The sequence below is a fragment of the Rhinatrema bivittatum genome, chromosome 6 (assembly GCF_901001135.1).
Source record: "Rhinatrema bivittatum chromosome 6, aRhiBiv1.1, whole genome shotgun sequence".
Taxonomy (NCBI): domain Eukaryota; kingdom Metazoa; phylum Chordata; class Amphibia; order Gymnophiona; family Rhinatrematidae; genus Rhinatrema; species Rhinatrema bivittatum.
In genome coordinates this window covers 61,758,627-61,772,978 of record NC_042620.1, presented here as the reverse complement: position 1 = coordinate 61,772,978, position 14,352 = coordinate 61,758,627, and positions in this window count along the sequence as shown.

Below are 14,352 nucleotides of genomic sequence, written 5' to 3'. Positions count from 1 at the left end.
AACTTTTCTCTGTGCATTGTGCTCGCCATTGTGTGTTACCAGGAAAAGGTTTTTATTGCATATGAGAGTGAGAGTGAAAGAAGGAGAGAGAGAGAACTTCTTTAGAGGACACCATATCACTCTACTATTTATCTCACAAAAAAGGGAAATTCAACGTGAATTCTCTACTTGATTGCCAAAAACCTCATTTTACTTTTTTATAAATTTTTAATTTTTAATTTTAATTTCAAAAGTCAGAAATATTATGTATTATCTCAGAAGCCACATCAGCAAGCCTGTCGGTGCGCCTCCATATGTATTCAGAGACCGCCCGGTCTATTCAAACATTTGCGGTTTAGATCGGTGTAAATAATGCCTCCCCAAAACATGACAGTATCTTAAACAAGGGGTGAATTTGAAAATCTTTCTTAATAGTAAATTTTTGTATGTATAATGTCTGAATAAGGGTAATTCTTAAAGACATGAATATCCAAAACACTCATCTGAATTAGCTCGACAACGGCCGAGGTTTCACATCTCACTCTTCATCAGGAGCCTTAGTGTATCTTCTTAAATTGGATATTCGTTATACCTTAACACATTCATATTCCAACCATGGGACAGCATGTCTCCCGCTTATTTTCAAATAGGAATACATATGGAGGCGCACCGACAGGCTTGCTGATGTGGTATCTGAATTAATACATAATATTTCTGACTTTTTAAATTAAAGTTAAAAATGAAAAATGTATAAAAAAGTAAAATGAGTTTTTGGCAATCAAGTACAGAATTCATGTTGAATTTCCCTTTTTTTGTGAGATTTTGCACATCGTGGGTTTTTTTGCTCTTTTTCTATTTTATTTTAGTCTACTATTTATACCATTGTAAGAGGGGGCACTTTTAATGCATTCACAAATAATCGTGGGAATAGCTTTCTTGTTACAGATACCCCAAACCAAATTAGCCTGATACTTCACTTTCAATACATATCCAAGCAGATCTCTGCTTCAATGGCAGGGGGTAATGAAGAAAAGATGATTCATATTCAATCAACCAAGAAGGACTAAATTGCACAGGCTGGAAAAACAAATAAGCGTGGGAGTAGCTTGCTTGTTATGGCAGTTACTACCCTGAACCAATCAAGTCTGCTCCTTCACTTTGAATACATATACAGTGCAGCTCACTGCTTCAACGGCAGGGGGGAATGAAGAAAAGAGGAATTATATTCAGACAGCAACCAACAAGGACTAAATTGCAAAGGCTGGGCAAACAAATAAACATGGGAGTAGCTTGATTATTGCAGCGGTTACTACCCCTAAACATTTAGGTTTGATACTTCATATTGATGCAGCTCCAGCACTGCTCTCTACATCAATTGGCGGGGGTGGAAGGAAATTAAAACCAAACAGTTACCAATAAGGGCCCTGACCTCAGCAGTCAGAGTAACAGATAAGTATGAGAAAAATAAGTATGAAAGCTTGTTAGGCAGACTGGATGGGCCATTTGGTCTTCTTCTGCAGTCTTTTCTATGTTTCTATATTTCTATGTAATGCAGAGTCGGGTTTGGATGTTGGGTAGATTGGGGGGGGGGGCAGTTTTACTTGCACAGTAGGTGGTACAAACAGTAAAGAAGACATCAATGAAGAATTTCTGCTGTTTGAATGAGAGTACAATGCAATCTCTGCCTAGCTTGTTTCACTCTCTAGCTCCTTGTGCCATTTTGATCCTTCAAAATTTGGAAGAAGGATCAATCTGAAGAAAATAGGATAAAACATAAGCATTGTCAAGTTAAGTGTAAAACATTGATAAGACAGGCGAAGAGAGAATTTGAAATAAAGTTGGCCATAGAGGCAAAAACTCATAATAAAAATGTTTTTAAATATATCCAAAGCAAGAAACGTGTGAGGGAGTCGGTTGGACCATTAGAAGACTGAGGGGTTAAAGGGGCTCTTAGGGAAGATAAGGCCATTGCAGAAAAACTAAATGAATTCTTTGCTTCCGTGTTTACTAATGAGGATGTTGGGGAGATACCAGTTCCAGAGCTGGTTTTCAGGGGTGATGAGTCAGACGAACTGAACGAAATCACTGTGAACCTGGAAGATGTAGAAGGCCAGATTGACAAACTAAAGAGTAGCAAATCACCTGGACCGGATGGTATGCATCCTAGGGTACTGAAGGAACTAAAAAATGAAATTTCTGATCTATTAGTTAAAATTTGTAACCTATCATTAAAATCATCCATTGTACCTGAAGACTGGAGGGTAGCCAATATAATCCCAATATTTAAAAAAGGCTCCAGGGGCGATCCGGGTAACTACAGACCAGTGAGCCTAACTTCAGTGCCGGGAAAAATAGTAGAAACTATTCTCAAGATCAAAATCGTAGAGCATATAGAAAGACATGATTTAATGGAATACAGTCAACATGGATTTACCCAAGGGAAGTCTTGCCTAACAAATCTGCTTCTTTTTTTTGAAGGGGTTAATAAACATGTGGATAAAGGTGAACCGGTAGATATAGTGTATTTGGATTTTCAGAAGGCGTTTGACAAAGTCCCTCATGAGAGGCTTCTACGAAAACTAAAAAGTCATGGGATAGGAGGCGATGTCCTTTCGTGGATTACAAACTGGTTAAAAGACAGGAAACAGAGAGTAGGATTAAATGGTCAATTTTCTCAGTGGAAAAGGGTAAACAGTGGAGTGCCTCAGGGATCTGTACTTAGACCGGTGCTTTTCAATATATATATATATATATAAATGATCTGGAAAGGAATACGATGAGTGAGGGTATCAAATTTGCGGATGATACAAAATTATTCAGAGTATTTAAATCACAAGCAGACTGTGATACATTACAGGAGGACCTTGCAAGACTGGAAGATTGGGCATCCAAATGGCAGATGAAATTTAATGTGGACAAGTGCAAGGTGTTGCATATAGGGAAAAAAAACCCTTGCTGTAGTTACACGATGTTAGGTTCTATATTAGGAGCTACCACCCAGGAAAAAGATCTAGGCATCATAGTGGATAATACTTTAAAATCGTCGGCTCAGTGTGCTGCAGCAGTCAAAAAAGCAAGCAGAATGTTAGGAATTATTAGGAAGGGAATGGTTAATAAAGCGGAAAATGTCATAATGCCTCTATATCGCTCCATGGTGAGACCACACCTTGAATACTGTGTACAATACTTCTCAAAAATATATAGTTGCAATGGAGAAGGTACAGAGAAGGGCAACCAAAATGATAAAGGGGATGGAAAAGCTCCCCTATGAGGAAAGGCTGAAGAGGTTAGGGCTGTTCAGCTTGGAGAAGAGACGGCTGAGGGGGGATATGATAGAGGTCTTTAAGATCATGAGAGGTCTTGAACAAGTAGATGTGAATCGGTTATTTACACTTTCAATAGTAGAAGGACTAGGGGGCATTCCATGAAGTTAGCAAGTAGCACATTTAAGACTAATCGGAGAAAATTCTTTTTCACTTAATGCACAATAAAGTTCTGGAATTTGTTGCCAGAGGATGTGGTTAGTGCAGTTAGTGTAGCTGGATTCAAAAAAGGTTTGGATAAGTTCTTGGAGGAGAAGTCCATTAACGGCTATTAATCAAGTTTACTTAGGGAATAACCACTGATATTAATTGCATCACTAGCATGGGAATCTTCTTAGTGTTTGGATAATTGCCAGGTTCTTGTGGCCTGGTTTGGCCTCTGTTGGAAACAGGATGCTGGGCTTGATGGACCCTTGGTCTTACCCAGCATGGCAATTTCTTATGTTCTTATGTTCTTAGCAATGCCGTACAATACCATATATCAAAACAGTGCTGTCTGCTGGGGTGAATGCACCAGCGTTAACTCTGGCATGACTCCAGTGTATGGTATCAGTTTATGAAGAAAAAAAGCATAAGAGGCCACTTCATTGGAGCTCTGAGACCTGGGCCTCACCCTAGCATGAGGCACAAGTATTGGGACCCAGCTTCCAGGCAATGTTCCAGTGTTGGGCCTGGGACAGTTCAGGCCTGGGCCAAGGTCCAGTCATCAAGACCTGGCTTCGCCAACAGATACCAGACAAATCAGGTAAGTGATTGTTCTCGTGGAGGGTCTCAGGTCTCAAATGGGGCCTCAGTTTCAGCACGAGCCTTGGACAAGTCTCCAGCACTACACTCAGGCCTAGGCCATGGCTCCTAATTTGGACCTTGGCCTATGCCCAAGGTGAGGGTCCAGCCTCAGGCCTAGCTTTGAAGCATTCCTGCAAACAAATGCAACAAAGAAAGTTTTCTTTATTCAGGAGCCCCCAATTCTTTTAGGGGGCCCCTGAATGAAACAAATTGCCCATATTCTTGTGATTTCAAAATTCATTTGAAATGAATGCACATCCCTAATGTTCATTATTATCAGACGGTGCGATGCATCAAGCTATGATAAAGCACTAATACATTAAACAGCATATATCACGTAATATCGTCCTATTATGGTTATATTATACAATATACACAATTATTTGAATGGCCCTGCCCATTTTTCATCCCCTTTTACAATGAGCTGCTTTACATGCGATTTGGATTTATGAATTCTACAAATCTATGCAAAGCAGCTCATTAATGGCAATTTCATGTTATTAATTTATCACGGCTGACTTAGAAACTTGTCAGCTGTGAAAAAGTAATAGCACCTTACTGGACAATGGTAATCTAAGCATGTTAGATTTAAAGGGCCATGCTGTAAAACAAAAATCCCTTACCAAAAAAGAAAAAGTTGAGCAGGGTCAAAGCTGAGCCTCTGCTTACTCCAGGGCCACCACTTAAGAGAGCTGCAACAGCCAAAAGTTTTGAAAAAATCAAAGTAGTCATGAGGTTTTTCATGAGTTGACAGCCCCCTCAACCTCCTAACCTCCTGAAAAAATCAATAAAGCCCCCCACTGCTACCCTCTTTCCATTTAAATAAGGGTTGACATGATTCACTTCCCCATCCCCAATGCTCAAACCAAATCATTCGGAGTATAGCATTCCCTCCAAGTCCTCCCCTTCCCCTACATCCCACAAAGTTTTTATGAAGTCATTGGTGTCCAGTGGCACCCACTTCCTCCAAAGCCCCCACCCAATCCCCCAAACCTCAAAAAGTAGAAAAAGATTCCACATTGGGAGCTGGGCGCCCCCTAGTCCCGGGCCCTGTCAGTGCCATTTTTCAAAATGGCGCTCACCACATCTTGCCCCAGTCACATGACTCAACACCAATGATTTCTTTGTGCATTTGTGGGATGGGGGAAGAGGAGGTATTGGGAGGATCCTATACCCCCAATGATTTTGTTTGAGCATTGGGGTGGGGGAGTGAGAGGTAATGTGGTCAATGTTAGCCCTTATTTCTATGGAAAGGGGGGGGGGGGTAGAGGGGACTTTATTGATTTTTGATGGGGTTGGGGGTCCATCATTGCACGATTACTTTCTTTTTTTTGGTTGTAAGATCCGCTTTGCGTAGAATGCCTGGGATGAGCAGGAGGTCAGCTCCCCACTTTGTCTTTTTTTGGCCACATTTTTTCAGGGGGGAATTGGCCCTTTAAGGAGAAGGTGGTCCTAAGAGATTGGGGCCACTATTGCACCTAAAGGGCATTTGCCACATTGTTTTCTCCCGTGGTGTTTTGCTGCGAGACAAAACAATGTGCTAAACAGCCAAAATGTTTTTTGGGAGAGGGGCCCACTATCGTGGCAATACTGCCTTATAATAGTAGGACCCCTGCCATGAAAAAACATTGTGGCTTAGTGCATCTAGGCCATTCCAGATAACTTTAGGACAGTTAAAAAGCTAATGAATAACCCTTTCAAGTTTACTGGATAAGGTTATCCGACTAACTTTGCTAGCTGGCCATCAGATGAATATGAACCACATCTCAATCATTGTATAAGTCTTTAATTTCTCTCTTCCCTATTCTAGCCCCCTGGTTATCTTTCCTTTCCCTTCGTGTATCTCTCTGACACATTTATCCCTCATTATGTCTGAGTGTTCCCTCCAGTGTCTTCTCCCCTGTACCTTAACAGTTCTCTTGTCCAAGAATTTCCCCAGCCCCCTGTCTGTGCATCTCTCCCTTCCTTGTCTGTACCTTTCTCTCACCTATGTCTATCCCTCAATCGGATCGTATGTTATCTCCAATGTATTCTGACCTGTATGCTAACCTTTTTTTCTTCCTAGTCTTTCCCCAACCTGTCTGCTTCCAGTCCGTCTTTCCTTTTTTTTCTTCACACTGTCACATTCATTCAGCAAATTATGGAAATAATCTGCTATGTAACAATGCATTTTACTCTTACCGTTAAACACTCTGGATCATAGAATCCATTACACATTAAAAAGAACATCTGGCACATTACCTGCCATTACAGAAAAGGTACAGTATTTGTTCCCAAAATAACAATGCTGAACTTGTCTGAGCTATTAGTAAGCACATAACATATACCACTTTAGAATTAATTTGACCTGAACTACATATTTTCTTGTGGACTGTTTGTGAGTAATCATCAAACTAATCAACATACAACTTTGCTTACTATATTTGTTGTCTGCTATTTAGCAAATAGTGCACTTGTTTTAAGTATTGTAGCACTTTTATCTTCTGTAATGATATTGTTATATGTAATAGCTACCCTAGAGTCACCTAGGATAAGTAGAGTGTCAGTAATATGGTGCAAACTATTTTTTTTAAATGGAATACAAACCTGTGCACCAATAAACACCAGTCACTCTGCCTTCACTTGCTGGTTGTTGCCGTTCCATTGCTCTGCTCAACCCCCCGCCCCCCCCCCAAAAAAAAAAAAAGAGATTGCATATTGACTGAGACCTAAAAGTGTGAAGATTGATGATTCTACATATGATACAACTATGTTTGCTCTGCTTAAGGACATATTATAGAAACTTCAATAAAGCACCAAAAGGGAGATTGAAGTTATCTATAGTTACTCCTTCTGCCTCCAATTATGATAAAGTGAAGCAAGCACACCTTCATTTAGTTACACACAACCCAGGAGAGATAATTAGTGTAAAATGTGCTATACTAGCCTAAAAAAAGAAAAGAATAACATTATATTATTTTAAGTATCTTATGCTAGGGGAAGACAAGAAATGAGACAGAAAATCAATGTGCATTTTTAACTACTATGTTTCAGTTCAATTTGAAGAAAGATTCCAATATATTTAGATTGAGGGGCTGATTCATGAAGACTTTTCTCTAATTCTTTGTCTATGGTAAAAGACCATGATGAATTAGACCCTACAGGCATATGCAAGATATTTAATTTAAATATTTCAAGAGAAGTACATTTTCTAGCTGTTTAAGATCCCTCGGATCTAGCAGAAAATGAGTGAAAAATGCAAGATCAGAGGATATTAACTCATATTTTTTGTTTTGTAATTTACTCAACATATGTTACTTTGTCAATGGAGTAAAGAAAGAGAAAGAATATGTCTGCATGTTTTAGTTTTGTTCATCAGGAAATAATTATTAGATCTACCAATTGCGTTTATCAAAACTTCTTGTGGAAAAGGGGTAGGCAACCCTGGTCCTCAAATACCACAAGCCAGTTGAGTTTCCAAGATTTCATCAGTGAATATGTGTAAGATGCATTTGTCTACACTGTCTTCACCGCAAGCTAATGTATCTGATGCATATTTATTATATGGAGTCTATATACTAAGGTATATTAATATCAGCCTTTAAAATGAGTTAATATGCTGTTTTCAATGTAGGTGTTAGTGAATTTAATATGCAGTGCCCTAAAAGACATACAGGAGGTAATTTTCAAAAGGATTAAGCCAGGCAGCCAGGACCATCTGTTGCTAAAGGAGGGGGTAAGTAACAGCTGCGCACACTCAAGTATTAAAAGTACCACAGAGACCAGATATGGAGTAAAATTGGCCTCAGTTTTATTAATAACAACAACAAATAAATAACCACAAATGTACCCAAGCCATAACAGAGATAAAGCTGTCAGAGCGCCCTCTTCAGTGAAGGCAGCATATCATCTCTGGCCCAGGGCCTGCTGCAGCCAAGCAAGGCCATGCCCTCTGGGAGGTAGTTATTGTCAAGGCATTACGGTCACCCGCCTTGCCCAAGCAAGGTGACTACCCAAGCGAAGGGTACAGTTGTCTAGTCTACCACCGCTCCTGGACCAGTGGGCCCTGGTGACAGACAGCCCCATCATGCCAAGTAGTTATTGTCAGAGCATTCCGGTCACCTGCTTCACCCAAGCAAGGTGAGTGCCCAAGCAAATGATTGGGGCGTCTGGTCCTCCGCATCTCTGGGGCCAGCGGACCCTGGCGACAGACAGCCCCATTGCACCAAAGTAGGGTATATCACATTTGTGCACTGCCTCTAACTGGTGACCCCCTTCCCAGCTTGGGTATCCCTGCCATAGAGCCTGGATAGCCATACTGGTTATCAGGGACCCTCCCCCACACAAACTGTGGCCAATGATTAGGAGACCACCAACACCCTGTGAAAAGCACACTTCAAATTGTTCAAGAAGAGCTCCTGTCCCATACCTGAGAAGTAGGGATGTGCAGACCAAAAGTTTGTTCATAAGTCCATAAGTCGAAAGGGGGGGTCATTTGCGGTCAATATGGACATATGGAGAATTCCATAAGTTGAGTCTATGTCCATATGTGCAAATAAAAATTTAAACCCCTCACCCGCCTTAATCCCCCCCCCCCCGACTTACCAAAACTCCCTGGTGGTCCAGCGGGGTCAGGACGCCATTTCTGAACTCCTTTGCAAGGAGCACGTGAGGTCGGCGCCACGTCGGAGTGACGCGGCGTCACGTGATTCCCCGCGGGTTTGCTCCCGTACCCCTCGTTGGGCCCAAAAGGCACTTTTGGCCAGCTTGGGGGGGTCAGGAGGCCCCCCCCAAGCTGGCCAAAAGTTCCTTTTGGGCCCAACGAGGGTTCCGGGAGTGAACCCGAGGGGAATCACGTGACGTCGGCGCCACGTCGGAGTGACGCGGCGTCACGTGATTCCCCGCGGGTCCGCTCCCGGAACCCTCGTTGGGCCCAAAAGGCACTTTTGGCCAGCTTGGGGGGGGTCAGGAGGCCCCTCCAAGCTGGCCAAAAGTGCCTTTTGGGCCCAACGAGGGGTCTGGGAGCGGAACCGCGATGGACCACGTGACGTTGGCGTCACGTCGGAGTGACGCGGACGTCACGTGATTCCCCACGCGTCCGCTCCCGGACCCTCACGGAACTTTTGGCCAGCTTAGGGAGTTTTGGTAAGTCTTGGGGGGGGGGATTAAGGAGGGTGAGGGGTTTAAATTTTTATTTAGATCAACAATCGCGATTTCCAACGTATTCAACATAGCTATGTTGAATAAGTTGGAAATCCGATCGTTTACGCCTCATCACTTTTTTAAGTTAAAAAAAAAAATAAGTTGCGTTTTCCATTTAAGTTCAAAACGAATGCACACCCCTACTGAGAAGTGCACCCCATCATTGCAGAACAAGTCCATGCAATCCACGCATATCCAGTCGTGGTGCCAGGTTCTTAGGGCCTGGATTGGCCACTGTTGGAAACAGGATGCTGGGCTTGATGGACCCTTGGTCTGACCCAGTATGGCATTTTCTTATGTTCTTATGTGCAAGCCACCATGTCATTCAATGAATTGTCCAATCTGCTTGTTTAATTTCTTCATCTACCACTCCCCAGAGCGGAAAGTTCAGGAACTGGCGACAGGGGATGATCTTCGATCAAATTAGTCTGCTACAGGGCATTAAGGACAAGATGATCATGATGTCATTCCTCATATTGTGCATGAGCAGGCATGGTTTCCAAATCATTGTCTCCGAGGTGTACAATTAATACCTCTGGAGGGGCAAATCTTGTTAATAGCTGCCTCAGTAGAGGGACAAGCTGGTCCCAATGCATGCCCCTCTGAGCCAGACATCGCACTATCCCATTCATTGGTGCTACACTGATCCATATCACCCAATATTGCCGGTGGGGGCCTGAAAGACAGAAAGTGTTAATAGAAATTGTCGCAGGGGGAGAGGGAGGCAATCACTGCTCGTGAGATTCCTTGCTCAAATTGCTAAGAATCCCAGTGACCCATTTGCCTGTCTAATATAGGGCAGGTAAGCCGGGGAGTGCCATCTGCCAATACGCTTTATGGTGATACCTGACTAACCAGATGCAACCATGCTGGAGGCCGCCCCGATTCAAGAGTGATTTCTGAACCTTTATGACTTCAGTCCAGCCATGTCCAGGGCATGCTTAAGGGTAGTGGTAAATTGATACTTGCTCAGAGGAAGTGAGTTGGCAGCAATAGAAACTGTATCCCCTGGTGGATTTGAGCACCCTGTGGCATGCTGCTGCATTGGTAATGGGACACAGAACTAGTCAAGCTACTTCAGTGAGTGTGACCGATGCTCTCCGGCGGAGCTGGTCAGTCATTGATCTCTGTGTCAAGAGAGTCAAATTCCCACAAGCGATAGAAACCTCACAAGCTTGAAGCCAGGAGCGGTCATGTCTATAACTGGCTGGAGCAACTAATTTGCTCTTGTGAAATGCAGCAGAAAATGCAATGCAAAGGGAGGCTTGGAACAAGACCAGTTCAAAATGATCCAGTACCACAGAGGGCAGACAGCGCAATAGGGCAAGCAGTTCATCATGCAAGATAGGATGGCATGCATCAGGAATTTGTGGGTTGTATTTGACCCAACCTGCAAGGATGTACCTAACCTTGAAGTCCCTTACTGGCTTGGGTAAACCCCAGGCCTTCACAAAAGGCAAAAACCACCCTGTTGGTTTGGACTGTGCCTCAAGATACCCTCGCTTCTTAGCCTGCGCACTATATTCCACCATCCAGTGTGAAAGACTGCTCAATGCTGCTCCTCCAAAGGGAGGAGCTAGCAATTTATAATACTCTGTAGGCGGAGCTAATGGTCTGTAGTGGGTTGGCTCCCACAGAGTGGCAGTCTAAATGATACCACTCGTAGTGTAAGGAGTAACACTTAGTAGAAATAGTGAATCCCTTGGCCGATGGCAGATGACAGCGCCCTCAAGTGGAGATCCTGAGAGGGACCACCGGCTAGGCTGAAGTATGAGACAAACATAGAGAGTTTTTATTAGACTGGAAGTTGAACCACCAGAGGTGGCAGTGGTGAGCTGATGTGCCCGGCAGGACTGTCGATCCTCAGATACTAGAACAGCGATCCCTGGAAGCAGAGCTGTAGAGAAACTGAAGATATAGTGAATAGGCAGGCATGCAGAGTACAAGTACTGAACCCGATGATAACACTCACGCAATGGTCTCAGGAAGCCCAAGAGCTGGAAGGATATAGGCCCTCGAGGAGCGAGTATCTGGTTCCAGGGAAGGCTCTGAAGGGGTGATGGTGAAGACTCACAGAAGTAGCAAGTAGCAAGGCAGAAGTATCAGCAGGCAGTCCAGGAACAAAGGCCCTCGAGGAGCGAGTACCAGTTCCGTCAGTAACCCGCAAAATAAGAGAGAGAGAGAAAAAAAAGGCCCCCGAGGAGCGGGTGCCTCTAGTAAGTCCGTATGCAGAGTAGCTTAGGTCACAAAACCGCCTGAAGGAAAACCTTTGCTCACTCGCTGTGTTAGCAAATGCCGAATCCTTTTATATAAGTTGCGGGTGATGTCATCTTCGGGGGATGCCCCTGAAGTTTGCACCATCACCGGTACTTCCGTCGGGGCCGCGCCACGCGCGCGCCCTTATGTCCGCAGGAACCACGGTGGGTCGCAGCAGCTAGTCCTGAGGGCAAAGAGGGAGGTGCCAACGAGGTAAGTAGCGCAGGAGGAGGGCGTCGGGAACAAAGACCCAGGTCCTCTATTCAAGACTTTGTTATATCCCTCAGGTATGCTTGCCTGGTAGATGTTGCAATTGACTGGTACAGCTAGTCGAGTACATCCAATGCTTCAGAGGTGTGCAGGAAGAGGTGACCCCTTCTCTTTTATGTCTGAAGCAAGCCTCTGGAGGTTTTCCCATTTAGAATGAGAAAGACAATCAGCAATCTCGTTATGAAGACTAGGGATGTGCCTCATCCACACCATCACACTTATCTGCAAACACCTCAAGACCATTAGCCTCATGAGTTCCAAAACCAGATTATATCTAGTGGACTGCTGATTTGATTACGTGGACAATTAATAGTGTAACAGCTCCAGAATGTGATGTTCGACATGATCCCTGATGCTACCCAATTGTGTGGCCATGTCTCCGCACACCAGCTGCACTGAACAGTATAAGCCAAAGACAATGCCCACCAAAGTGTTAGAGAACAGCTCTAGGTCAAAGCTGGATACTGTTGGGGGTAACCATTAGGGGTGTGCATTCGTTTTGAACTTAAATGGAAAACGCAACTTTTTTTTTTTTTTAACTTAAAAAAGTGATGAGGCTTAAACGATCGGATTTCCAACTTATTCAACATAGCTATGTTGAATACGTTGGAAATTGCGATTGTTGATCTAAATAAAAATTTAAACCCCTCACCCTCCTTAATCCCCCCCCCAAGACTTACCAAAACTCCCCAAGCTGGCCAAAAGTTCCGTGAGGGTCCGGGAGCGGACGCGTGGGGAATCACGTGACGTCCGCGTCACTCCGACGTGACGCCGACGTCACGTGGTCCATCGCGGTTCCGCTCCCGGACCCCTCGTTGGACCCAAACGGCACTTTTGGCCAGCTTGGGGGGGCCTCCTGACCCCTCCAAGCTGGCCAAAAGTGCCTTTTGGGCCCAACAAGGGGTCTGGAAGCGGACCCACGGGGAATCACGTGACGCCGCGTCACTCCGACGTGGCGCCGATGTCACGTGATTCCCCTCGGGTTCACTCCCGGAACCCTCCTTGGGCCCAAAAGGCACTTTTGGCCAGCTTGGGGGGCCTCCTGACCCCCCCAAGCTGGCCAAAAGTGCCTTTTGGGCCCAACGAGGGTCCGGGAGCGGACCCGAGGGGAATCACGTGACGCCGCGTCACTCCGACGTGACGCCGACCTCACGTGCTCCTTGCAAAGGAGTTCAGAAATGGCATCCTGACCCCGCTGGACCACCAGGGAGTTTTGGTAAGTCTTGGGGGGGGGGATTAAGGCGGGTGAGGGGTTTAAATTTTTATTTGCACATATGGACATAGACTCAACTTATGGAATTCTCCATATGTCCATATTGACCGCAAATGACCCCCCCTTTCGACTTATGGACTTATGAACTTAAACTTTTGGTCTGCACATTCCTAGTAACCATATTATAGAACCATTGAAATCAGCCAATAACTGTTTCCCCCACCCCAAGGTCCTCATGCATGACATGGGTACCTCGCAGTCAGTGGTACTTCTTTCCGACTGTCATGAACGCAATAATCAATCTGCACAGAAACACCCATCCACTTGGGGTTACCCAACAAGCAAAAGCCAGGGTCCCATTAGGGATTACATGCAGCTAAGGTTACCTTGTGAGTCAGATGGGCATCGCTGATCTGTTCAGCCAGTTTCTGTATTTTATTGGCTGAAAGTCTGGACAAACTCGATGCCAAGGATTGTAAGCACATTAGTTGGCAAGTCATCCAGATGCACAGGTAAGAACTGGATTGCATAAGAACATAAGAACATAAGAAATTGCCATGCTGGGTCAGACCAAGGGTCCATCAAGCCCAGCCCCATTTCCAACAGAGGCCAAACCAGGCCACAAGAACCTGGCAATTACCCAAACACTAAGAAGATCCCATGCTACTGATGCAATTAATAGAAGTGGCTATTCCCTAAGTAGACTTGATTAATAGCCTTTAATGGGCTTCTCCTCCAAGAACTTATCCAAACCTTTTTTAAACCCAGCTACACTAACTGCACTATCCACATCCTCTGGCAACAAATTCCAGAGCTTTATTGTGCGTTGAGTGAAAAAGAATTTTCTCCGATTAGTCTTAAATGTGCTACTTGCTAACTTCATGGAATGCCCCCTAGTCCAGTGATGGCCAACCTTTTGAGCTCAGTGTGTCAAAATTCATAAAAAAAAACCGAGCATAACTCGGGTGGTGTGTCACTTCTAGAAAAATCCATAATTTTGTGATATTTGTAGCTCTAATCAATAAAGTTATAATTTTAATATGTACTGTATTTATTAATAAAGCAAAAACAAATAATTCTTTACCTTACCTGCTTAGTGACTTTTTTGTTGCTGAATTTCATTGACTAAATCTTCAATTGAAGATTGGTATTTCATACACTTCAAGTCCAAGCAAGCGTTACAAACTTCATCTGTCAGTCGGTTTCTTTTATTGGCTCCCATTCATTTTCACACCACTCCCTCCCCATCCCCCAGGCATGCACACATTCATTCTCAATCACACAGACCCCCAGGCAGGCACCCATGCATTCACACACATACACCCCCAGGCAGTCTCCCATTCA